Source organism: Phoca vitulina, unplaced genomic scaffold, assembly GCF_004348235.1.
Source record: "Phoca vitulina isolate PV1807 unplaced genomic scaffold, GSC_HSeal_1.0 scaffold1, whole genome shotgun sequence".
Classification (NCBI taxonomy): Eukaryota; Metazoa; Chordata; class Mammalia; order Carnivora; family Phocidae; genus Phoca; species Phoca vitulina.
This window is the reverse complement of record NW_022589704.1, coordinates 40175281-40202457: the sequence shown is the minus strand read 5'-3', so window position 1 is coordinate 40202457 and position 27177 is coordinate 40175281. Positions and strand designations below refer to the sequence as shown.

Below are 27177 nucleotides of genomic sequence, written 5' to 3'. Positions count from 1 at the left end.
TTTAATGAAAAAATGTCGTTTGGCAGCTTTCTCAATTTTTCATATATTTCTTTAGCCTTCCAAATAATACTCTAGTTAGGAACCATTCATCTTATTTTACAGATAAATTAGTGATCAGAAATACTAAACAAATTATCACAGGGCACAGAATTATTAAGTGTAGTAGTCAATATTCACACCAATATCTCTTTGAGTCCCATGCCTAATATGTTAATCACTGTATTTTAGGAAAATAATGGAATAATTAATGATATACATTGTTTTTAAAATTATTGTAAAGGGGGGCGCCTGGGTGGCTCAGTCGTTAAGCGTCTGCCTTCGGCTCAGGTCATGATCCCAGGGTCCTGGGATCAAGCCCCGCATCGGGCTCCCTGCTCGGCAGGAAGCCTGCTTCTCCCTCTCCCACTCCCCCTGCTTGTGCTCGCTCTCTCGCTGTGTCTCTCTCTGTCAAATAAATAAATAAAATCTTTAAAAAAAAAAAATTATTGTAAACGAATGAGGAAAGTTGGAAGAAGAGAGAAAAGACAATAAAGTATCGCTCTAGGCAAATGGGCTTAAACCTGCTGAGAACCACCTGGGCACATTATATAAGCAATAGGTGGCTCTCTGTATAAATTGGTTGACCTACAAGGGTAAGTCATGCAGTATACAACTACTTTCTCTCTAGTGGAGGCTTTCTGTTGGACATTAATGTGAGTCTCCAATATCTAAACACTGTGTACCCAGTTTCACAGGAGTAGCCATCTGAGTAAGAGGCAGAGTAATGGCCTCCACAAAGAGGTTCAATTCCTACCTCCTGGTTAAATTACACAGCAAAGGAAAATTCAGGTTAGAGATGGAATTAAGGTTCCTAATCAGTTGAGCTTGAGATGAAGATGAGAGAACAGTGATAGGAAACTAATACAAATACCTTCCCCCAATCTCTCTCTTGCCAATGACTCTAATCTTATTTCCTTCAGACCCTTGACAAACGTCCAAGCCATCGGCCAATTTCCAGCTAGACCAAAATTCCCTCCGTACTAGGGAGATGACCACATGTATTACAGACCTGCTCATTTACCACTGCAATTTTGGTCCACCCTTGACCTGGCCTATAGTGAGACAAGAGTCTATTTTCAACTCACAGCATCATATCAAGGTGAATCATTTTGGGTGAACTGGGTCTGATTTTTTTTTTCTTCCTCGTCTTCTACCATGAATTCATAGGAAAATTATCTATGAAGTCATAGGTTTAGGTTGAGTAAAAGGTATTAGTGCAATAAAAATACATGGCATGGTATCAGAACAACCCGTTTGTACAGTTCACTTAAGCCATCTTAACATGCTCAGGCCAAATCCTGAATAAGCCATTTCCATCACATAATGAACTTTTTACTTGACTGATTTAAAAAATCCAGCTCATGATAGTTCCTTTTATGATGTCATCTGATGTTCCATGATTAACTACTCTTTCTATCTGGGCCTAGTCTCTTCTAATAGGACACTTTTCTAATTCTAAGTAGTTCCCTGTGGCTCATGGAACTTGTCATCAACTGCACAAACATCTATATCTAGAATCACAGGATCAGCATGACCTGAGTGCAAAGCAGCTTGTAGGAGAATTACAACCTGCAAGAGTACCCTCTCTTCTAAAGGCACCACTCAAAACTGCAAGCCTTTTAGACCATCAAATATATGATTAAAAATTGTATTTTTTTAAGAGTGATATACGCTATTTTTGAAGGGTGGTGTATGGTATTTACAAAATGCAAAGAAGCTCATCCAACAGTGTTTGCCTTTACCTTAGAGGAGACATACTGACATAACAAAAATCATTTAACTTCTTAAAAATGTACATTAATTTACAGACCCTGAATCTTTCTCAGGTTTATCACACAAATGTTTCAATTAATTTCCCTTACAAGGATATCCGAAGTACTTGACCTTTTCTGCACATTAGGCCCAATAAGCACCACATCATCAATATAGTTATATTTCCAGATGTTTGCAGAATGTCAAGGGGGATCAAGGTCCCTTTGGACTAGGTTATAATAGCAGTATTAACATAGCTCTGGGATAACCTAGAGGATATGAACTGTTCCCTTTCCTATGTGAATGCAAACTGTTTTGATCATCTTTCCTGATGGAGATTGACAAAATGCATTCACTAGATCAATAGTCACATACCAAATTTCAAAGACTGACAGTTTGTTCCAGTGCAGGCATTATATTATCACAGCAATAATGATTGGACTTACTACTTGATTACATTTTCAGAAATCAACTGTCATTCTCCATTAACCATCTAGTTTTTGCAGTGGTCATTCTGGTGAAATTAACACACTATCCTGAGGATCATAGACCTGATAGGGTGTCATTTAGCCTTGCAATCCCAACCAGGATGCAATATTACTTTATGACCTAACTTGGCTAATAGGGGATGGAGGAGGAGAACTGTAAATACTTTCCTGAATTTGCTTGACCTCCTACCAAGGTGTGTTCTTTTTCTGTGTTTTTGTTTTTTTAGTTTTATTTTTAATTTATTCTATAGACCAGAGAATGCATGTGAGTGTTCTACATATCCATCCTGAATGTGCTCTCAGGACCAAGAAAATGACCATAGGGTGGTCCTTCAATCCACTGGACCATCGGTGAACTCTTGTTAAATCAGAAATCACTTTAGAGCTTAATATACCTCTACTTCACAAGTAGATATATGAAGACTACTCTAAATTTCTGATAACTTATTGTCTCAGACTCTGTATCCAACAACTCTTGAAAATATCTTAATCACACTCCTCACCTCTCTACCCCTCCCCCCCCCGGCCACCATCTACAGTTACTCTAGCAAATTGCTGTGAGTCCATTTGAGGAATGAGTGAGAAATGTAGAAGTATTTGAGTCCTTCTTCAAAGGTAAAGGACTTTCTCTTCATTTGATGACCTCTAGGTATGAAAAGTGGCTCAGATCTAAAAACTGGGTAAGGAATTTTCCATTTTGGTAGCTGACATCAGCCTTCTGTTCACCAGATTTTGATAGATTTTAGTGCTATAAATCAATAAATAACCGTATTTGTTGCCAATGTATCTGGTCTCTTGAACATCATGGTCTATTAGCATCATGGTCTACAGATTTCTGCAGGCCAATCTCCCCTGGTTGCCACTCTGGCCTTTCTGGCTATTATGGTAATTATGTCATTTTCCATCTCCAGTTTAAATCATGTCAACTGGCTTTGCTCTTCCAGATTGCTATCACCATTATTAAATTTAAAGAGCCCAGTTTCACAGCAACAAGACCTAACTTCAACCCTGTCAAAAAAGAAAGCCGCCACTGAGATTTTCAATAATGCCATTAATCCCTCAGTAGCACACACCTTAATGCTTTACTTAAGGAAACATCCTTGGGTCATTTCTGGAAATCAGTCAGACCACAAAATAATCAAACATATTCATATCCACCTCCCAGTCACCAGACTCCTTCAAAAGTCTGTCAAAGTGGTTCTGACAGTTCTTATTTCCTCTAAGCTACTATCATGTTGGAGCTTCAAGGTGCCATATCCACTAAATCATGGGAGAGAGTGCTCTTGTCATATCAATAGTATCTAATCTATATTCTGTTCCTCCCCAGTGCATCAGTCTCAGGACCAACCCTCTTATTGTTTCCCTTGTTCTCATTATACATATTAGCCAGGTACTGTAGCAATTTGGTTAAATAAGTTATCTCCTTCTGTGGAGGTACTGGATTTCTCCACTCACATAGGGACAGACTCCATAATCCTTATAATTACTACTGATTCCATACCTTTAAATGCTATATCAACTTCACAGTCAGTATTTCCCCTTTCTTCTCTACACTACTCTGGTCACACACAGTGAGGTATTTAGTATTGCTAACGACCCAGGGTGGCATGCTTTATTTGCATACTCATGACACAGTCCCATGTAGGGTTTTGAGACTATTCATTCGATATTTCTTTTTTTATTCTTTTACTTAAATTTTCAGTTGTTTATTTATATTGAAAACATATGTTGAAATTTTACTTGTGCCAGGCATATAGTGGTGAACAAGACTGATGCAAGTTGCTCACTTATTAGAGTAAGTAAGTCTTTTAGAACAGTGAAGCAGGGAAGAAGCTTAGTGAGTTCTGGAAAGTGAACATTTTTATTGCAATATTAAGTAAGTTGTAGGGATTAAGGTCTAACTTAATTTTTAAGCATTATTTTCCTGCATGTTGGCTTCTCAGAAAAGGAGTTAGGGTCTTTCAAAGATCATGGAAATAGGCTTAATATGTACAACAATAAATTCTGGTTAACTAAAGCCTTTAGATCTCAGCTGCCCATCATCCCAAGAAATAGCCCGTGTTTTCCCAACTATTAAAAACTAGTGTGGTGAATCTTGCTGGAAGCTATCACATCATACAGCTACAAACAAAAGAGTTGGATCTCAGCAGCCTAGATAGTAATGCCCATGAACATAAATACTGATCTTTCAGGACAGGGACGGAGCCAAGGTTCTTTCATGTCATATTACCATGGCATGCTGCTCGCCAATCCCACTAGAGGAAGGGCTAGTGCTCCCTAATCATGCAACCACACAATCCCAGTATCATTACCTGTCAAAAAACTCTGTTGTCTAGATGTACTTGATCTCAAAGTGTTACCCTAGAATGAATGATCAATATTCATTGCTACTAGATCTTTATTCATGAGTTTTCTCAAATGAAAGCTGTTTTAGCATGTTGATTTTGGATGCTGTCTGACCAACTACTTTTATTACATGACAAATGGTCAGGTACAACATCACTGAGAAATAAGATTGTTAAAAACAAACAAAAAACTGAAGACTATGTAGAAATGAGCCACAAGGAGATCAAGCAGTATGTTCCAGGTAGAAGGGATGGTTCTCATGTCTTAGGAGAATAACAAGGGGCCAGTGCGGTTACAGGCAAAGTGAGTAAGGGGGAAACTGGAAGCAGAAATCAGACTGTGGGTTAAATAAAATAGGGCTTTCAAAGCTTTCATGAGAACATTGGTTTTATTCTGGGTGAGATGGTGATATGGACTAAATGTTTTTTTCCCCAAAATTCATATGCTAAATGCTGAGAACCAATATGATGGTATTTATAGGTGGGACCTTTGGGAGGTGATTAGTTCATGAGGGTGTAGCCTGAACCTGGCTAGTGCAATTAGACCTACATTATCATACTGGATATTCAAAATCAGAAGTTATTAAAGCTTGGTGCTTACATCACAAATCCTCTCAATTAAAAAAAAAAATTGACTGATGGCCTGTAGGTACCTCTTAGTGAACATGCCATGTAACTCAGACTTCAGGACATTTCCAATAGATGACTGAAATCTCTTCCCCCAGTTTTCTGCCTGGCTCTATCCACTTGGTTCATACACCAAATATCCATCACTCAGGTACAAATTTCTTGCCCTTCACACCTAAAGAAGAACTCCTCCCTCAGTCTCTCTCTATTTAGTTTTTAGCAGGTTTTTTAAATAGAAGTTTTCATTAATTAATATATCTTATCTTTTATTCATTTATATTAGTCTTCTTTTAATAAGGAATAATTTCACAAGATCAGTGATTTTTCTAGTCTTTTTCCTGCTGCATCTCAAGTTCCTGGAAAAGACCAGAACATACTAGATTGTATTACTTACTAAAAATAGTAACAAAATACCTCTCTGAGACTCAGAAAATCTGCTTTCCCTGACAGTTGCAGTTTTGTTAGTAATAGGTTATCTATAGAAGAAAAGACAGTCAGCTGGAGATAAAAATACCAGCATTAGTCAAGATTAGATGATTGAAGGATATGGCTACAGATTTGCCGACAAAGGGTTTTGCTAATATTCCCAGATTTAGGAAGACTCATTCACTAAATTTCAGGGGCAGTTAGATAAGCACAAAATTCCCCTCAGGTATAGGCTTTTAATTTCATAGTAGAGAGGAGTCTTAAAATGTACCCTCTTTATCTACAGGCTGGACTAAAAAATAAAAGAGACCAGAGGGCCTTTGTCTTTCCTGATTATTTCCTTCTATGAGATCAACCAATCAGATACATTAGTCTTCATCCACTGCAGAGGTGATAAAATAGGTAATTCTGTGTCTCCAGATAGAAATCTAAGATCAAATAGATGACACTCTACCTCTCGTCATCCCCAGTACACTACATACTGGTTTTGGCAAAGCTGTATATTTCATACTTTATTAAAATTCTTAAAAAAAACTGAGTAAATTAAAGGTACATTTGGAAGGTAGCTTTGGAAGATAGAGGAATGAGAGTTCTAATCAACTTGTAGTTTTAGAAGAGCTCAAACTTCAAAAGCAATTGGATTTTGAAATCAGCTTTATTGATCCCCAGTATATTATTCATAATTATATTGTAAACTTGGACAGTTTCAGTAATATTAGTCCTATCAGATTGTTTTTATAATATAATCTCTATATTTCCACCTCAAACTTGCTTTTCGACTTCCTTCTGCCAGAACAAAATATCTGACAGTCCATTCCTCTCCTACAACCTCATCCAGTTTCCTTGGTCAAATCAAAACTGAGCTCAAAGATGACTCTCTTTATTTAAACTTTCTTAACCCCACCAGTGTTCCACTGTACTATTGCCCTTAATTTTTTTGCTCCCTTTTTCCTTGCAAGAGCATGATACATTCTTGCCTGTGACCCTGTGATTTTCAATTATGATTGTGTGGGAGTCTGCTTCCATGCCTCATTCTCCTTGGGCTTAGCTATTTGCTTTGGCCAGTGGGATATTAGCAGACCTGATGTAAGCCATATCCTATCAGATACTTAAAGAGCCACCACATGGTTGGATTTTGCTCTCTTTCCCTCTGTTTAGTGAAAATCATGTCTTAAATAGGAAATATTCCTTAGAAAACTCCATGGAGCAAAGCTGTATTAGGTAATCCACAGCTTCCCAATGCACACCAAGAAATAAATACCTGTTGATGTAAGCCACTGAAATTTTAGAGGTTTTTGTTTCCACAGAAAACCTAGCTAATAAAATTGCAGATGGACAGTTTTCATTTCATTTACATCCTGGAACAATCTGTTTGTGGATATGAAATTTAGTATACTCTGTATGATTTACCTATTTTCACCTATTTGTGAATAATGTATATTTTTAACCTAAATCCTTTGGGGTATGGTTTTGAAGATAGAGAAAACACACACATATCTATTATAAGTCACCCATTTATTTAATAAAGATATGAAAATTGATCACATAGGAGGCCTCACATAGCAGATCCAAAGGTAATATATCTTTATGAGGCATTTTCCCATGCCTCTGAATTTCCTATGGAATTTACCACTATGCTAAAACACTCTATCCACAGGTATGATATTAGCAAAGTTGATAAAAATACTTTCCCTGTGCTACTGCTTTAAGCTCTCAAACTTGCATTTCTATTCAAGAAAGATACACACTATCAAATAAACATATAAAAAATGTTTGATATTGGGCTCTTCTCCTTGGGTCAAATTTGGTATCAGCAAAAGCATATCATTATTCAAGAAACAGAATAAAAGAAAAAGTCTGTTTTCTAATGTCCCTGAATATCCCTGCCTTTTACTTTAAAGTGACCCTAAAAACTGGCATTCCCCAAAAGTCTATTTCATAAAAACATTTGACATGGCACAATATGTGTTATCTTATCAATTTCTGAATTTATATAATCCTTGAGGGAAAGAATCAAATCTTATTCTCAGAATATCTACTTAGTGCCTAACTTGTAGTCCCTAAAGCAGTGAATATTCAGGAAATAAATGTAAAAAAAGTATATAATGTTAATTTAATATTGTTTACCCTATAAGTACAGTTAGGATCTTGTAAAAAGGGAAAATAATATTTTCCATATACCAAACTAAAAGGATGCTTAATTGAACAAAATTTTATATTATATATATTAGGAAATGCTGTTTGGCCAAAAGGATGAATCTAGAAATCATATAATTATGTAATAGATTTTTTTCAAATAATAACTATGCTTTTAGAAAATATTCCAATGGAGAGTCAATATGACACGCTAACATGCAACAATTTTGTAGAACTACCTATGCAGAACAGTCTTCAGCAAAGAATATACTTTTCCAAAGTCAGTAATTGCTGTCCTTAATCATGAATTTCTCTTTCTTAATAGGGATACAGGTCATGAATTGCTTTTGTGGGTGTGAACATATACCCAAAGATTTTCAGGCATAAAAATCATCAACAGAATGACACACTTGGAAAAAGGATATTTCTTTAGAAATCCTGTGTTCTGTATGATGAAATGGTGTTAAGTTGGAGTGAAAAAAAAAAAAAAAAAACTCATAAAATTTCCTTCAGTGACAGGATGAAAGAAAGGAAAAGAAAGTCTTGCTTATTAGAATGAGGAAGGATGAGCTGGATAGTTTTAAAAATAATATAAGAGCTATTTATATTTTTTAACAAAATGCTGAAACAAAGGAAAAGAAAGTTAAAACACTGAGTTTTTCCACAGATAACTCCACTGATACTATCCCGATTAAAGGGGAATAGTTTGCATATCCCCAGACATCTTTGATTAAATAATCAATAAAAAGAATATTGGCCACCTCTCCGAGGCACTGACATGCTACTACCACACTCCCCTGTGGCCAGGATATTTTTTGTCTATTAAAGCTTTATATAAAATATTGCTGCCTGATATTTTATTTATTTCTTCATCTTTAGAGTCTACTTTATAGTATTTTTAAATGCTAAAACAGCAGTTTGAATTGCTATGCCATGTAGCAGAAAGTTTTGTTTATCTGACACCGTAAAAAAATAATATTCTATTTTTTTAGCCACCTGGATGTCTTCTTTGGAAAAGAAACAACAGATATTGGTGAGGATGTGGAGAAAGGGGAACCCTCTTGCACTGTTGGTGGGAATGCAAACTGGTGCAGCCACCCCGGAAAACAGTATGGAGGTTCCTCAAAAAGCTAAAAATAGAACTTCCCTACAACCCATCAAGTGCACTACTAGGTATTTACCCAAAAGATACAAAAATACTGATTCAAAAGGGTACATGCACCCCAATGTTTATAGCAGCATTGTCAACAATAGCCAAACTATGGAAAGAGCCCAAATGTCCATCGACTGATGAATGGATAAAGAAGAGGTGGTGTGTGTACACACACACACACACACACACACACACACACACACACACACACACAGTGGAATATTACTCAGCCACCAAAAAGAATGAAATCTTACCATTTGCAACAGTGTGGATAGAGCTAGAGTGTATTACACTAAGCGAAATAAGTCAGTCATAGAAAGACAAATACCGTATAATTTCACTCATATGTGGAATTTAAGAAATGAAACGATGAACTTATGGGAGGAGAGAGTAAAAGAGAGAGGGAAATAAACCATAAGAGATGCTTAACTACAGAGAACAAACTGAAGGTTGCTGGAGGGAGGTGGTTGGGAGATGGGCTAGATGGGTGATGGGGATTAAGGAGGGCCCTTGTTGTGATGAGCACTGGGTGTTGTATGTAAGTGATGATTTACTTAATTCTACTCCTGAAACCAATATTGCACTGTATGTTAATTAACTAGAATTTAAATAAAAATTTTTTAAAATATTCTATTTTTTAATATGTGATAGCACTAACTTGCTTTATTTAGTTATATTCTTTCTAGTCTGCTTACTTATAAACAGATTTACCATTAGATAATAATTAATCTGTCTTGATAAACAGCAATTTAGTATAATTTGAAGGGAATAGAAACTATTGAATATTATAAAATCTAAGATTAGATTAACATCATTATTAGAAAGGGAACATATGACTGAGAACCTCAAGCTAACTTAAAGTTGCACTTACTCTGCTATATCACTACAAAATATATATGGATACAAGAATAGGTATAGATACATAGGTAGATAATAGGTAGGTAGATAGATGATAATTGTAATTTCTAAAAATATGTATAAAAGATACCCTATTTTTACTTCTATCTTTGCTACCATTTCATTACTGTTATATTGTATTCTCAACAAAGATAGCTTCCAACCACAGACTAACTTAATGTGCATTTAAAATTCTTTATACAGCCAAACTATTTACATATTTTATACTTATATATTTGAATTCAAGTACAAGGGAATAAAATTATGTCAACTTTCATGGAGAAGTCTAAAAGTGAATCTGGAGCTGAGGAGAACTGGTAAACATGCCTCTTACATATCAGGAACACCCATTTGTATTTTGATCACTTTTAAAAAATATATTTTGGTACGAAACACTTCTTACCAGTAGAGAATTAAAACATTTTAAGATAACGTGAATGATTACATAAAATGACACTGTCCTCTTTCAAAACTTTTGTTTCTATTTTAATCTTTGTTGTTTTGTCAAATAAAGTGACTTAGAACACAAGAAAACAAACAGAACACACCTATTTCCCTTCCTCTTGTCTGCTAGAGTGGATACTATAATTTAGAAAAATTAATCATATTTTAGGTACCTACTGAAGGCCACTACCTTTATTACGTCCATGATAAAATGTCCGTGTCACATGTCTGTTTTGCTCTTTCCTAAAGTGAAAGCTATTATCTTACCACGACAATTTTATCACCTTCAGCTTGTGTTTAATATTCTCCCTAATCATCTGCAAAGTAATATCCAAAGCACTTTATTCAATAATATTTATACATAAGTACACAGATATGGAATTTAAAAAAAAAAGTTAATATCATGAGTAATGATTTCAAATTAAAAAAGGAAACAAACACATCGCTTCTCATAATCTGTGGGTGTTCTTTTGAATAAGAGAGAAAATCACTCAATGATTTTCAATTTATCCCATGAAAGTGAGTAGACTGAATTACAACTTTATTACTTCCCTCAAGTAGTTAATTAAAGTAGGTTACTCACTGTCTCATTACTGCAAACTGATGCTTTATTTAAATGTGAATGAGCAAAAATCTTTAAACTACAAAAACTAAAGTCAGCCTAAGAACTTGGGATATGTTTTGTTTTCTTCTAAGGGACTCATAAAAGAATGGGCAAGATAAGACATTTTAGAAAAAATAAATATTAATAATTTACATTACACTAGATTGCTAAAAAATATGTGTCATATGCTCTTTTCATCAGAAGACAAGAATTAGGGACTAACTTTATCTAATTCAGATGCAGCAGGTCTGATTTGTTATTGGTGGTGATTGTGTGAGGGTCAGAAAGTTGGGGGGTATAAATATTCTAAAATTTAAATCAGAGCTGCCACCATTCAAAGAAAAATTGTATTTCTAGTGCCCTCTCTCACCTATATCAGAAGCCAGGACAGAGATATATTAATTAAAATAATTCTTTAGGGTATAACAACAACAACTACAACAAAAGGATAGTGACAAAGGATAGATGTTTAATTCTCACTTATGCAAAATGTATATTCAGTGTTCCTTATTGATGGGGTGGCTCTCCTACTCTTTCACAAGTAGCGACTGGGATTAAGGCCACTGCTATCTTGTAGCTCTCATCATCTTCAGCATATGAATGTCAAAATCTCAGTTTGTCTGCAGTAAGCAAATAAAAGGAGGAAAGACAATGGAGGATTTTAAGTGGGAGATTTTTTTAAAGACCAAGGCTAGAAATGGTGCACTCTATTTCCATTCACATTTTATTGGTTAGAACCCAATTATATGACTCCAGATGATTACAGAGGAGACTAGGAAATGTAGCTGTGTGCCAAGGAAGAACAAGAAATGGACTTGTTGTAAATTATTCTCTGTAAGAACTTGTATTGGTCTAGGTCCTCAAAAAACATTTAAAAAGTAAAAGTCAGGGTGCCTGGTTTGGTGCTGTCAGTTATGTGTCCCACTCTTGATTTTAGCTTAGGTCATGACTTCAGGGTTGTGAGATCAAGCTCTATGTTGGGCTCTGCACTCAACGCGGAGTCTGCTTAAGACTCTCTCCTTCTCTCTCTGTCCCTCCCCTCTCTCTCTCTCTTTCTCTGTCTCTCTAAAATAAACAGATCTTTAAAAAAATTAAAAATAAAAAGTAAAAGTCTGGGGTCCCCTGGATGGCTCAGTCAGTTGAGCATTGGACTCTTGGTTTTGGCTCAGACCACGATCTCAGGGTCGTGGGATTGAGCCCCACATGGGGTTCCACGCTCAGCAGGGAGTCTGCTTGAGATTCTTTCCCTGACCCTCTCCCTCTCCCCCTCTCCCTGCTTGCACACTCTCTTTGAAAAATAAATAAATCTTTAAAAGAGAAAAATAAAAGTCTGATTACTAATTGCTCAACTATTTCTCTGTTTCTTAAGGAAATATATTTAGTGAATAAAAATATTATTTGGGTTTTTATTTACCACTAATGAACTATACTCATTTTTAATATATATTAAGCCAAAGTACACTTGCTAACTTTATGTCTCATTATGACTTTTGCTATTGTTTTTATAAGGTGAGAAATAAATGAATAGCTGAATACTTTTATACAGCTTAGTATGTTCCAGACGCTATTCTTAGTGTTTTGTTTTGTTTTGTTTTGTTTTGTTTTTTTGTTTTTTTTTTTTACAGTACTTAGCTAATTTAACCCTCCTAACATTCCTCTGGTATATGGTCTATGCTCATCACATATAGATGTGGCAACAACCCCAGACAAGTTAAATGGTATCTAACAAGTGGAAAATCTAGGGTTTGAAGCAAGGACGTTTTGTTCCCAAGTCTATACATTTAACAACCTTACGATAAATTCAGGAAACAAACATCCTTCTTTTTTTCTTTTTGCATTCTAACTTCCAAGGTTAGTAATTGTACATAGAATATTAAGGGATATTCCTTTCAAATAGGAGATCTGGGAATCTTTTAGAGACTACATTAGCCTCAAACGCTACTCCTTGTTGAACATACTATAGGCTAAAATGCTTACAAGTAATTTATAGATTGTTTCCTCATATATTTGTAGAACTAAATGCAGACTTTCTCTTAAGATTGCTATTTGACTCCACTGCACAGTAGCATTTTGTCATATCTTAGAAGATAATATATCATCAACACAGCTAAGAGACTCCAGGAAGTTTGACAAACATAAGCAATGTGAGCAGAGGTTGGAAGATCAGACAGCAAAGGTGGTAGGGGTCTGTGGCCTGAGGAACCCACATTTACTCATAACCAGGGCCTTAGTCCTATCATCTCTCCTGCTGTCAGGTAAAGACATTTTGGAAGAAATACAGATGATTACCAATTTTGTTTTCAGAAATCACAGAGGGACTTCTGTCAGGCTGCTGGTCTCATAAGAAAGAAATCCATTTTTTCGGAGTGTTTTAATGCAGGCTCTGGTGTTTTCGGTGATTCGCCTTTAACACATTCATCGCCTTGGCATGCTTTACGTGGTATGTATACGGACATGGTCTTTTCTTCTTTTTTCACTATGCCAGTGGCAAAGCTAATTATTTGTGAAGTTATACATTTAAGGACTGGTAGTGGGTGTAAAGATGACTTGCCTGAAGTTTTTACTGAAGGGATGTTTCGTTTAAATATTAGCTTTACCAATAAATTCTTTAATAGACCACATTTATTATTTGAAATGTGGCATTCTATGTAAATCCACAGAATGATTTACCCACATCTTTTTTGGAGCTTCCCCATAGCCTACCATTAATAATAATATTAACAATAACAATAACAATAAAAATAATAATGATAACAATACCTGCAGTATATTAGGCAATTTAAAAATATGGATCTGGATAGTTTGGGAATGGCTGGAATAGACTTGATAGAAAGTAGGCATTTGCCTTGTTTTACTTTGGACATAACCGTAGCCCAATGTTTCCACATAAAAAACTCAACAAAAGAAAAGTCAGAATAAGATGGACTAAACAATTCAAACGTTAGGATTATTTTTTAGCTGAGAAATAAGTAAATCTTTCTCTTTTAGGCATTAAAGGTGAAAATTGTTCTTGCTCTGCATAACAGCTGCTTGAAAATACCTTAAAACTAATTTTGACTTAAAAAAAAAAAGTTAAAATTTTCCCTGTCATAATTTGTACTTTGATCATGGTCATCTCTTTCTGGATAGCAACCCACTTGAAATTTTTTTTAAGTTAGTAGCAATACATGTATGTATGATATACATATACTATATACATTTATGTTGCTAGTCACAATTATAGATTGTGATCATCTTGAGCATAAATGTTCCTTGAATCTTCTCCCTATTATTTCTAATTTGATGAAGTTGCAATATCTAATAAACATACTTATTAGAATTGTGTGTAAAATAAGAGAAAAGAAGGATAAGAATTGGAATCTGAGAAACTCTTTCATAAATATTTTCTATAAGCTGTTATCAGACAGGCTTTGTCTATGTAATTTCCTTATCTGGAGAATTCAATTTCTTCCAGGTGCAGGCATTTAACATGAATGAAGCAATCTTCAGCAAAAGATTTATGCTATAATTATAGCAAATAGCAATGCCTAACTATACTGCCTTTTAAAACCTTTTTTGGATTTGTAAAACAACCAAACATCTTGCATCAACAAGTCACATGAGGTCAATAATTTGTCACCTTGGGACAGATATTTTGTTGTAGTTTCAGTTTGTCACATGAATTATAGTAAATGAAGTTGCCATAGACCATTTTCCAATGAAGATGCTTAGAAGCTGTACTCTGAAGTCAAGCTCACTATTTCAAATCTATCTAGCAAATGGTAGATTTTGTGTGGCAAATTTATTGAGCACTCTTTTAGACTGTTATTGTGAGGACTGATTTATTACAGAGAAGTACTTACAAAGCTCTCAAGGGAGTAGAAGTTATTATAAATACATGCAATTATTTTTACTAATATACCCTTTATAATAATTATATTTTTCTCTGGATTCTTACTTTCAAAGTGAAAAAAAGTCTTTGTGCAGATGTTCTCTATTTCCTATTTATCTATTACGAGGATTTTCAAAATATTTACACCTGCTATTGAGGACATTAGTGGTAACAAGCAAATTTTGAAAGAACGAATCACTAGGTTGTTTAACTGTAGACACCATAAATTGGTGATTCTCATAGACCATCAAAGTTGTAAAAACATTTTTTTCTGTACAAAAGCATGAAGAAAGGATAGCAAGAATACTACTGATTACTGTGTAAGTATACACTTGCAGATGCCCTCATCCTGTATGTGTATGTGTTCCTGTAATTGCGTCTGACTTGACAAAAATTATTAGGCTTGATCGGTTGTTCAATGGACAGAAAAAAGAGGTAGATTTTTACTTTCATAATAATATTTAAATATACCTCATCATCTTGCATATTTACTTGTTAAATCATAAGAAGAAAGAAAACATAAATATTACCTACAACTTTAAAAAGCATGTTTTTTTAAAAAATATGCAAAAAGTATTTTATTCAACTCTGTTCACTGTTATTTTAGGCCCAAATAAACTTACACAAATAATAGAACTAACAGTTCAGAGTGAAAATCTGAGACTGTCTCCTAGTGTGTGTGATGAATTCAAATCATTTAATTTTAAACATGAGAGAAGATATTTATATGAGTTAGTGAGAAAGGAAGTGCTGCAAGACTTACTCCAAACAATACTGTCCTCATACATTTTCAGTATTTAGTCATAATGAGACCATTTCTATGGAAATGAGACTATCACTTAGTAGTTTTTGCAATTGATTCATTCATAATAGTTCTATGAGATCAGTGATATATTTTAATGCAACTTCCCAGGAACTTCCTTTGTCATAAAAACTAAAGGCAGCAAAGAAATATTTTACATAGATATAATTTGCCATGTTCCCAGACCACATTTATACTTCCAGATCAAATTAGTAAGTTTACAGATGAAATTTTATATAGATATTATAAGAATCAGTAATAGTGGGCATCTCCTGGGCTCATGTTTCTAACAAAGCTATATATATATAGTATACTCTATATAGTCAGGATGTCAAAATCAGAGGAATAACATATGGATGATTTTCATCAACCTCCTACTATGGTGAGGGAAATTCATTTAAGATGAAATAGACAAGCAGATTCTTTTAAATTAGTATTTTGTTTATGTGTTTCTGTATTAGTACAGCAAATGTTTAATAAAATGGCTTTTAATCAGGTAGAATTGGACTTGAATTTGGCTTCATAACCTCTTCACAGGAAAATACGAAATGTTATTTCATTTTATTAACCTTTGTTTCACATGTAAAATGTGGTTGATAACACTTCCTCCCTGTGTTTATTTATGGAAATACATGCTTGAAAATTAAAAAAAAAAAAAATGAATCCAAAGTACAAATCAGAATGCCTAGAATATAGTAAGTGCTAAATAAATAATTATTGTTATTATTAACATTTACCTAGAGTTTATTAACATGGTGTGTATATTTCTGCTTTCAATCCAGAAAAATATTATAAAAATAAGAAAACTGTCACTTAATTCAAATTGTCTCTTTTGTTCTACAGTAAATTTTCAATATGGAAAAATATATGACTCATCGAATCCTCCTACCAATAAAAATAAATAATTTCAGGAAACATGTTATCAAAATTAATTATTTAGCAAAATCTTGGAAGAGATCTTTTAATGTGCAGCAATATAGTCTCAACATCTTATTACCCATGTCTTCTAGTCATTCATTACATGCCCTTTAGGTATAGAAAGATTGATTCCAATGAGCACACTAGATCATCTGTTTCTCAAAACATTTGAGTTAAAAAAAAAAAAAGAAAGAAAATATCTAGTTTATATCAATGCTCTGTATCAATTTGGTAAGATGAACAATACATTCATTAAAACTGTTTATTCCTCATTACACTGAATCATTAATGCAACTGTCTTCTGCACAAGCATATCTATACCTTTCAATAACAGAATTAGAATGTATATAAAACAAAGACATTATAGAGCTTACTTGTTTGAATCTGGGTTTTTTGACCTTGGCACTACTGACATTTTAGGCCAGATAATAATAATAATTATTATTTTTTATGGGAAGTTTGTCTTGTGCATTGTAAAATGAATAGCCACCTCCCTGGCTTGTACCTGGTAGATGTCCTTTGCATTCCCACACTCCTCTTGCCTCAGGTGTGACAATCACAAATTTCTCCAGATATTTCCAAATGTCCCCTGGGGCTCAAAACTGCTGGTTGAGAACTACTAGTTGGAATTAAGATCTGATAAGCGCAATAGATTGCAATTGGTAATAAGCCTCATTTAATATATAGGTTCCTATTCACTTTCTCCATTTTTTTCCTTGCAATTTATTTGATAAAGAAATCAGTGGTTTATCTCACAGCATTTTCCACAGTCTGAATTTTTGTGGATGGCCTCCTTGTGGTATAATCGAACACATTTCTTTCCCTTTTCTATTTCTATTACAAATGGGTAGTTAGAGCTAGAGATGCTTGATAAGATTCTGGTTCAATTTTTTAGCAAGAGTACTTCAGAGTTGTTATTGTGTACTTCCATCAGGAGGAACATAATGTCAGGTTATTTCGACATTTATGATATTAGATCATTGCCCAGAACTAGCATTTTACTCAAGGTTGCCAAACTGAGGTATTTTAATGTTACCTTTCATTTAAAAAATATATGACCTTGATTTATAATACCATAAGAATAAATTTCTCTCATCAACCATATGGTCACCTTAAGGTACAGTTAATATGGAAAAATACACATGAAATTCTGGATTTTTACTCTTTAATCATTTTTCAAAATATTAAACAGGTTTACTAGCATCTTCCAAAATTGACCAGTGATTTTTTTCTTATTTTAAATTGTCTTTTGAACTCAAAGATTTAAACATATTTGATATATTTTAATCCATCAAAGTTATTATTCTTACTGATGTTCATGATGTCTATTTCTGACCAAGGGGGAGGTTTTTCTAAGTGAGACCCTAAGTCTAACTGATACGATCACAGTAATATCTGTAACTTTTGCATGCTTTGTACTCTGGCTACATGTTTACACTACATGTAAACTAGATCCTTGCACTATATGTAAAGTTATATAATATTATTTGAAGACAGACTCTGCCTAATGAAAGATACCTATTCTAAACCCTATGGCAACCACTAAAAGGGGTATGAGAATGAGGTCATATTATATATTCCTACTACTTCCTCCAAACCATTCTTAGTTCATTCCACCTACCTAGCGACACAGTTGCTATTAAGCAGTCTTTTCTGTATAGTTATCCTCTTTGGGTTTTGATAGTATTTCCCTCTCCTTGCCCCTTTTTTCACATTTAGAAACAGTTCTTTCATTAAATTCTTCTCCTATTAACCACTGTATATAGATTATTGTAATCAGGATACCAAATGATTCAAGGATTATGAGAGCAGTTGTTTGGGGAGGAAGGTGGGCAAGTAAACTTGGTGATGGAGAAAACAAATTAGAAAAATTAAAAGCTAAACAGGTAAGAGAAATCAAAATTTTAAAAGGAACAGAAAAGATGTAATAGGAAGAGAAGAAAAAGAAAGGATAACTATTAACTACAAAACAAAATTAATAAACTGAAATAGAATAAAGACAGAAGAAAAATGAAAGGAGAATTAAGAAGCATTGTAAAATAAACATGAAAATCATGCCAATAGTTTTTAAGCATTTAATATATTTTCAATACAGAACAAATAAAATTGTTATAGCTATCATACAAAGTTAGATATTTTTCTATGCAACAGGAAACAGAGGAGGGCTAAACTAATGATCCAGGGGAGTGAATTACAAGAACAACAACAACAAAATATATGGACCAAAAAAAAAAAAAAGGAACTGTAAAACAAAAGATAAAACAAAACAGGAGTATTTTAGTAATTAAGCCCAGGGCAAAGCTATAAAGGTATAGAGGTATAGAGGCCAAAAAATTACTAAGTAAAAGAAACTAATCTAAAAAGGCTACATACTATATGATTCTCTTTATATGACATTCTTGAAAAGACAAAACTAGAAGGATAGTAAACAGATCAGTCATTGGTTACAAAGGTTTTAGGGATGAAGAAAGGTTGAACAGATGACTCACAAAGGATGTTAAGGACAGTGACCTATTCTGAATGATAATATAATTGTGGATACATGACATTCTACATTTGTCAAAACCCACAGAACTATACAACATAAAGGGTGAACCTTAATGTATGTAATTTAAAAAAATCATTTAAAATGTCAAGACATACCAGAATGGAATGCAGGCTATGACAAACTAATCTAATTGTATTACAAATCTAATAACCTGGCTGAATGGAGTTAAGGAAAAAACTGCTGACCTAACTCATTTTAGAAATTAGTGGAGACTTCAAGACTAAAGGCAAAAGGAACTATACATAAGCAGTGTACTCTAGTTGGTAAAGTTCTTATCATGGGAGTATGGGTTAACAACTTGAATTTAATATTCATATATATGGGAATTAAACAGTTAAGTAAATGGATGACAGTACACAGTGCTGGGATGTAAGTTTCTCATTGTTGGTGGGATGATTACAGAGAAGCAAAGGGGGAGTTTTAGCATGATCCTTGTAGTAGTACATTAGAGTAGGAGACACCAGTAGGAATTCATTTGTGGCTTAATATAGATACAGATGGATACCTATGCAACTATTTATAGATGTATGGATATACACCTGTTAGTTTGCACATACATATCTCATTGTTCTATCAGTTGAGAAGCCCTAGAAGCAAAAACAATGTAGTGGCAACAATGACACACACCCATCACCCAGCTCCTGAGTTCTAATATTATTCTCCAGTAAAAGGAACCAGATCTCCTTGGAGAAAATGGAAATGGTTGAATCTAGGGCTGGGACAGGAAATACATAAGATAGCCTGAATTATCTTGTAGTACCAGAAAACAAGAAAGTGCTAAAGAACAAACAAACAAAAGGAAAGCAAAACTATGGAGGCATGTTAAAAGAATAAGGTGTCAACTCAAAGAACTTTCAAATGCCAATAGATATAACAGTTTGAGCAACAAAATAAATAATGTAGTATTGGATTACAATCAAAATGATAAAAAAAAAACATGAACCCATACTGATACAAATAATCAAAAAAATAAATGGAGGGAATAGTCAAAATTTGTGCTAAACATGAAGTCACACTGTCTACAAGGATAATTGAGTACCCCGTGGATCAGTGCAGAATTTCAAACTAGAAGACAGATACTGTCCTCTCAGAAAGATGGGAGTTTAAGAGCTCCCAAGCAGTGGAGGAGCTGCAGGAAAGTTCTCCAGGTTAGAGGGACTGAAGAATGACAGTTTACTCCCCACCCCATCTTAAAAGCCTAGACTGGAGCCTAGACTTAGGACACCATAATGGGCAAGTCCAGTGTCTCAGTGAGCTTGAGACTTCAGCAAGTCCACACCAACCCTAGTCATGCTGGGACACACAAAAAAAGCTGTGGTTTAAAATGGCCAAGAAACTGTGGGAACACTTTCACCCCTCTACCTTAAAAACCTAGACTGAAGCAGGGTCTGGATGCACAAATAGGTGGGTTTGAACACCATAATTGGAGTGTCCCATAATTGTAGAGTCCTGATGCCATAATGAGTGGATCTAGACACCCTAACTGGTAGGTCTCATCCTTATAGGGATCTTACCACCTTGTCAAGCCCAAGGTCTTCAAGCCCACACCAGCCCTGGTCATGCTGGGGTACAGGGGGAAAAAAAGCCACAGTTTAAAAGGGCAGAAGAAGGGTGCCTGGGTGGCTCAGTTGGTTAAGCAACTGCCTTCGGCTCAGGTCATGATCCTGGAGTCCTGGGATCGAGTCCCGCATCGGGCTCCCTGCTCAGCAGGGAGTCTGCTTCTCCCTCTGACCCTCCTCCCTCTCATGCTCTCTCTATCTCATTCTCTCTCTCAAATAAATAAATAAAATCTTTAAAAAAAAAAAAGGGCAGAAGAATTGTGAGAACATTCTCTCTCCCTCTAAATTAAAATCCCAGACCAGGGGCACCTGGGTAGCTCAATTGTTTAAGCATCTGACTCTTGATTTTGGCTCAGATCATGATCTCTGGGTCCTGAGATTAAGCCCCATTAGGGCTCCATGCTGGGCCTAGAGCCTGCTTGGGATTCTCTCTCTCCCTCTGCTCCCCCCCACCCCCCACCGCACCTTGCACACAGACCACTCTCTCTCTAAAAAAATAAAAATAAAAAATAAATAAAAAATTTAAAAAAATAAGAAAGAAAGAAAAAGAAAAGCCCAGAGCAGTCTGGCTCATAGTGAGCTTGTGATCTGAGTAAGCCCAGGGTCCACAAGCCCACATCAGCCTCCCTGTCGTGCTGTGGCAGAGAAAACAAGTCACAGTTTTGTGTTTTCCATTTTTTGTTTTGTTTTTAATTTTTATACATTCATTCCTTCATTCACTTTTAGTTTTTAAAATTTGTCTTGGTTTGTTTTTATTTTCTTCTTTTGGACTTGTTCTTTATTTGTTCTCTTTTTCTCTTTTTTTTCTTCTTTTTTCTTTTATTTTTAGATTTTTTTTCTTCTTTTCTTTTCTTTTTTTTCCTTTACTATTTTTTCTTTACTCTTTCTGTAAAAAGCCATGTTTTAAAAAGATTAACTAGCATGTACAGCCACAGCTCCAGCCAGCCAGCAAAAGTCACAAAGCACATATAATCTACATAGGCTGCATCATACACAAGTTCCACTCATTCAAATTTACAAGAAGTAGCCATTTTGCCCAAACCATACAAACAAACACAGAAAGTCAAGCAAAATGGGGTGATAGAGGGATATGCTCCAAAAGAAAGAACAAGAAAAAACAAACAAACTCAGAAAAAGAACTAAATGAAATGGAGATAAGCAATATGCCTGATAAAGAATTCAAGGTAATGATCATAAAGATACTCACCATGCTGGGGAAGAGAGTAATTCAGTGAGACCTTTAATAAAGAGATAGAAAACATTAAAAAGAACCAATGAGAGTTGAAGAATACAATAACTAAAATAAAAAAGACACACTAGAGGGAATCAACAGTAAATTAGAAGATGCAGAAGACCATATCAGCAATCTGGAAGACAGGGTAATGGAAAGCACACAAGCTAAAGAGAAAAACAAGAAAATAATTTTGTAAAATGAGGATAGATTAAAAGATCTCTTGGACAACTTCAAGAGGACAAACATTCCCCATATAGGGGTTCCAGAAGAAGAAGAGAGAGAGAAAGATATAGAAAACTTATTAGAGGAAATAATAAATGAATACCTCCCTAACCTAGAGAAGAAAATAGATGAATTAGACCAAAAAGCACAGAGAGTTTCTTTTTTTTTATTAAGATTTTATTTATTTATTTGACAGAGAGAGAGAGAGAGCACAAGCAGGGGGAGCAGCAATTAGAGGGAATGGAAGAAGCAGCCTCCCCACTGAGCAGAGAGCCTGACATGGGGTTCTATCCCAAGACTCTGGGATCATGACCTGAGCCAAAGACAGATGCTAAACTGAGCCCCCAGGCACCCGGAGCACAGAGAGTTTCAAACAAGATGAACCCAAGGAGCTCCACACCACAGTGTCTAATAATTAAAATGTCAAAGATTAAAAATAAAGAAAATCTTAAAAGCAGCAAGAGAGAAACAAAAAGTTACCTACAAGGGAAAATCTATAATGCTATGTATGAACTGACTTTTCAGCAGAAACTACACAAGCCATAAAAGAGTGGCATGAAATATTCAAAATGTGGAAAGGAAAAAAAAATCTAGAACCAAGAATACCTAGGTAAGATTATCAATCAGTTTTGAAGGAGAGATAAGGAGTTTCCTAGACAAACAAAAGATAAAGGACTTTATCACCACTAAGCCAGCCTTACAAGAAAAGGAAAAGAAATGGCCATAATTAGACATAAGAAATACATGAAAGAAAATATGTAACATATGACAACACATACATAATATGCAGAAAAAGGAGTAAAAAGGGAAGAGAAGGGGAAAAAGAAAAAGAAATATATATTTTTTCCTTTTCTATTTCTTTTAGAACGTGTTTTAACTTAAATGACCATCAAATCAATATGGACTGCTATTTACCTAGAATGTTATATATGAACCTCATGGTAACCACAACCCCAAAGCCTATGATAGATACCCAAAAAATAAAGAGAGAGAAAGCCAAATAAAACACTGCAGATACTCATTCATCACAAAGAAAGAGAACAAGAGAAGAAGAAAGGAACAAAGAAAACAACCAGAAAATAAATTTTAAAAATGGCAAGAAGTACATACCTATTAATAATTACTTTAAATGTAAATTATCTAAATACTCCAATCAAAAGACATAGAGTAGTGGGATAGATTAAAACAAAAACAAAAAGAAACAAACAAAAAACCCAAAAAACAAAAACAAAAAAACACAGAAGGCCCATCTATATGCTGCCTACAAGAGACTCACCTCAGACCTAAAGATTCATACAGACTGAAAGTGAAGGGATGGAAGAAAACATTCACCATGCAAATGGAAGTGGAAAAAAAAATAAACTGGAGCAACAATACTTCTATCAGACAAAACAGACTTAACACAAAGACTGTAACAAGAGACAGAGAAGGGCATTACATAATGATAAATGCAAATATCTACACACTCAACACTAAAGTACCTAAATACATAAAGCAAATATTAACAGACATAAAAAGAGAAATTGATGGTAATATAATAATAGCAAGGGATTTTAATGTTCTACTTACATCAATGGATAGATCATCCAGGCAGAAAATCAGTAAGGAAACAATGTCTTTGAATGATACATTGGACCAGATAGACATAACAGACATGCAGAACATTCCAATCAAAACAGCAGAATACACATTCTTTTCAAGTGCACATGGAACATTCTCCAGAAAAGATCGCATATTAGGCTACAAAACAAGCCTTAATAAATTGAAGAAGATTGTAATCATACCCTACATCTTTTCTGATCCAAATGGTATGAAACTAGAAATAAATCACAATAAAAAAAAAACTGGAAAAAAACACAAACGTGGAGACTAAACAACATGGTACTAAAGAACCAATTGGTCAATGAAGGAAACAAAGAGGAAATCAAAAAATACATGGAGACAAGTGAAAATGAAAACACAATGGTTCTAAAATCTCTGGGACAGAGTGAGAGCAGTTCTAAGAGGGAAGTAAAATCAAATATATAATATAATCTTACACCTAAAGGAACTAGAAAAAGAAAAATAAAACCAAAGGTGAGTAGAAGAAAGGAAATAATAAAGATCAGAGCAGAAATCAGAAATAAATGACAGAGACAAAAAAAAAAAAAAATCAATGAAACCAAGAGCTAATTCTTTGAAAAGATAAACAAAATTGACAAATCTATATCCAGACTCATAAAGGAAAAAAGATAAAGGACCCAAATAAAATCAGAAAAGAGAGAGAAGTAATAACTGACACCTAGAAATACAAAGGATTATAAGAGAATACCATGAACAATTATATGTCAACATACTGGACAAGCTAGAAGAAATAGATAAATTCTTAGAAACATACAATCTTCTAAAACTGAACAGGAAAAAAATGGAAAATCTGAACAGATGGATTATAAGTAACAAAACTGAATTGGTAATCAATAAACTACCAAAAAGTAAAAGTCCAGGACCAGATGGATTCACTAGTGAATTCTACCAGATATTTAAAGAAGAGTTAATATCTATTCTCCTCAAATTATTCCAAAAAATAGAAGAGAAAAGAAAGCTTCCAAATACATTCTACAAGGGTAGCATTACCCTAATACCAAGACCAGAAAAGGCATGACACACACAAACCCACACAAAAAGAAAACTACAGGCCAGTATCACTGATGAACTTAAATGCAAAATCCTAAACAAAATATTAGCAAACCACACACAACAATACATTAAAAAGATCATTCACCATAATGGGTGGGATTTATTCCCAGGATACAAGGATGGTTCAATATTCACAATCAATCAACTTCATATACCACATCAACAAAACAAATGATAAAAATCTTCACTTGATCTTAGCCAAAAGGCCAAGAAGTGATACAAATGATAAAAATCTTATGATCATCTCAATAGATGCAGAAAAAGAATCTGACAAGATTCAACATCCATTCATGAAAAAAACTCTCAACAAAATGGGGTTGAAGGGAAATACACCCCAACATAGTAAAAGCCATACATTAAACACCCACAGCCAACATCATAGTGGGGAAAAAGTGAGAGATTTCCCTCTCAGGTCGGAAACAAGACAAGGTTGTCCACTCTTGCCACATTTATTCAACATAGTAATGGAAGTCCTAGCCACAATAATGAGAAAGAAAAAGAAATAAGAGGCATATATATTGATAAAGAAATTAAACTGTCACTATTTGAAGATGACATCATACTACACATAGAAAATCCTAAAGACTCTACCAAAAAACCTACTAGAAGTAATAAACAAATTTCAGTAAAGTGGCAGATACAAAATACCCAAAAACTGGTAGCATTTCTATACCCTAGCAACAAAGTCGCAGACAGAAAAATTAAAAAAAAAAAATCTATCTATATCATCTATATCTATATCTATCTATCATGTACAATTGCTCCAAAAAGAATAAAATATCTATTAATAAACTTACCCAAGGAGGTAAAGACCTGTACTGTGAAAACTATAAAATACTGATGAAAGAAATTAAAGATGACACAAACAAATGGAAAGATATTCCATGCTCATGGATTGGAAGAATTAATATTGCCAAAATGCCCATATTACCCAAAGCAATCTACAGAGTCAATGTAATCCCTATCAGTATAACAATAACATTTTCACAAAACTAGAACAAATAATACTAAAATTTGTATAGAACCACAGAAGGCCCTGAATAGCCAAAGCAGTCCTGAGAAAGAACAAAACTGGTGGTATTGGAGAAATCCAATTTTGGATTTCAAGATATATTACAAAACTGTAGTAATCAAAACAGTATGGTACTGGCAGAAAAAAGAGACACATAGATCATGGAACAAAATACAGACCCCCAGAGAAAAACCCACATTTATATGGTTAACTAATCTATGACAAAGGAGGCAATATACAATGGGGAAGACAGTCTTCAATAAATGGTGCTGGGATCACTAAATGGCCACCTGTTTTTAAAAAAAAAAAAAAAAAAGGAAAGAAACTGGAATACTTTCTAACTCCATACAAGAAAATAAACTCAAAAGTGATTAAAGACCTAAACGTGAAACTTGAAACCATAAAAATCCTAGAAGAGAACACAAGTAGTAATTTCTTCAATATTGGCCATAGCAACATTTTTCTAGATATATCTCCTAAGGCAAGGGAAACAAAAGCAAAAATAAACTATTAGGATTACATCAAAATGAAAAGCTTTTTTTTATATCAAAGGAAATCATCAACAAAACAAAAAGACAACCTACTAAATAGAAAATATTTGTAAATGATATATCCAATAAGGGATTAATATCGAAAACATATAAAGAACTTATACAACTCATTACCCTTCCCCCCAAAAAAACCAATCTGATTAAAAAATGGGCAGAGGACCAATAGACATTTTTCCAAAGAAGACATACAGATGGCCAACAGACACATGAAAAAACGCTCAACATCACTGATCATCAGAGAAATGCAAACCAAAACTACAATAAGGTATCATTTCACACCTGTTACACTGATTAAAATCAAGAAGCTAGAAACAAGTATTGGCAAGGATGTGGAGAAAAAGAAACGCTCATGCACTATTGGTGGGAATGCAAACTGGTGCAGCCACTGTGGAAAACAGTATGGAGGTTTCTCAAAAAATTAAAAATAGAAATACTACATAATGCAATAATTCCACTGTTGGGTATTAACCAGGGAAAACAAAAACATTAACATGAAAAGATATATATACTTCAATGTTTATTGCAGCATTATTTACAATAGCCAAGATATGGAAGCAATCTAAGTGTCCATTAGTAGAGGAACAGATACACACACCACATCCATATATATATAATATATATGTTATATATAAATATATAAAATATATGCTATATTTTATATATAAATATATATAAATGGAATATTACGTAGCCATAAAAAAGATGAGATTATGCCATTTGAGGCAACATGGATGGACGTAGAGGGTATAATGCTAAGTGAAATAAGTCAGACTGAGAAGGACAAATACCATATAATTCCACTCATAAATTGTTTCCTTTTTTCATAAATTGATTCTTAAAAAATAATAAATAAACAAAAAGCAAAAGCAGAAC

At 34.2% G+C, this 27177-nt stretch overlaps 1 pseudogene; it reads right to left on the bottom strand.

The window, feature by feature from the left end:
* Positions 1 to 24814: 24814 nt before the first annotated feature.
* Positions 24815 to 24959, bottom strand: LOC116638362 (annotated as a pseudogene).
* Between the last annotated feature and the right edge of the window lie 2218 nt (positions 24960 to 27177).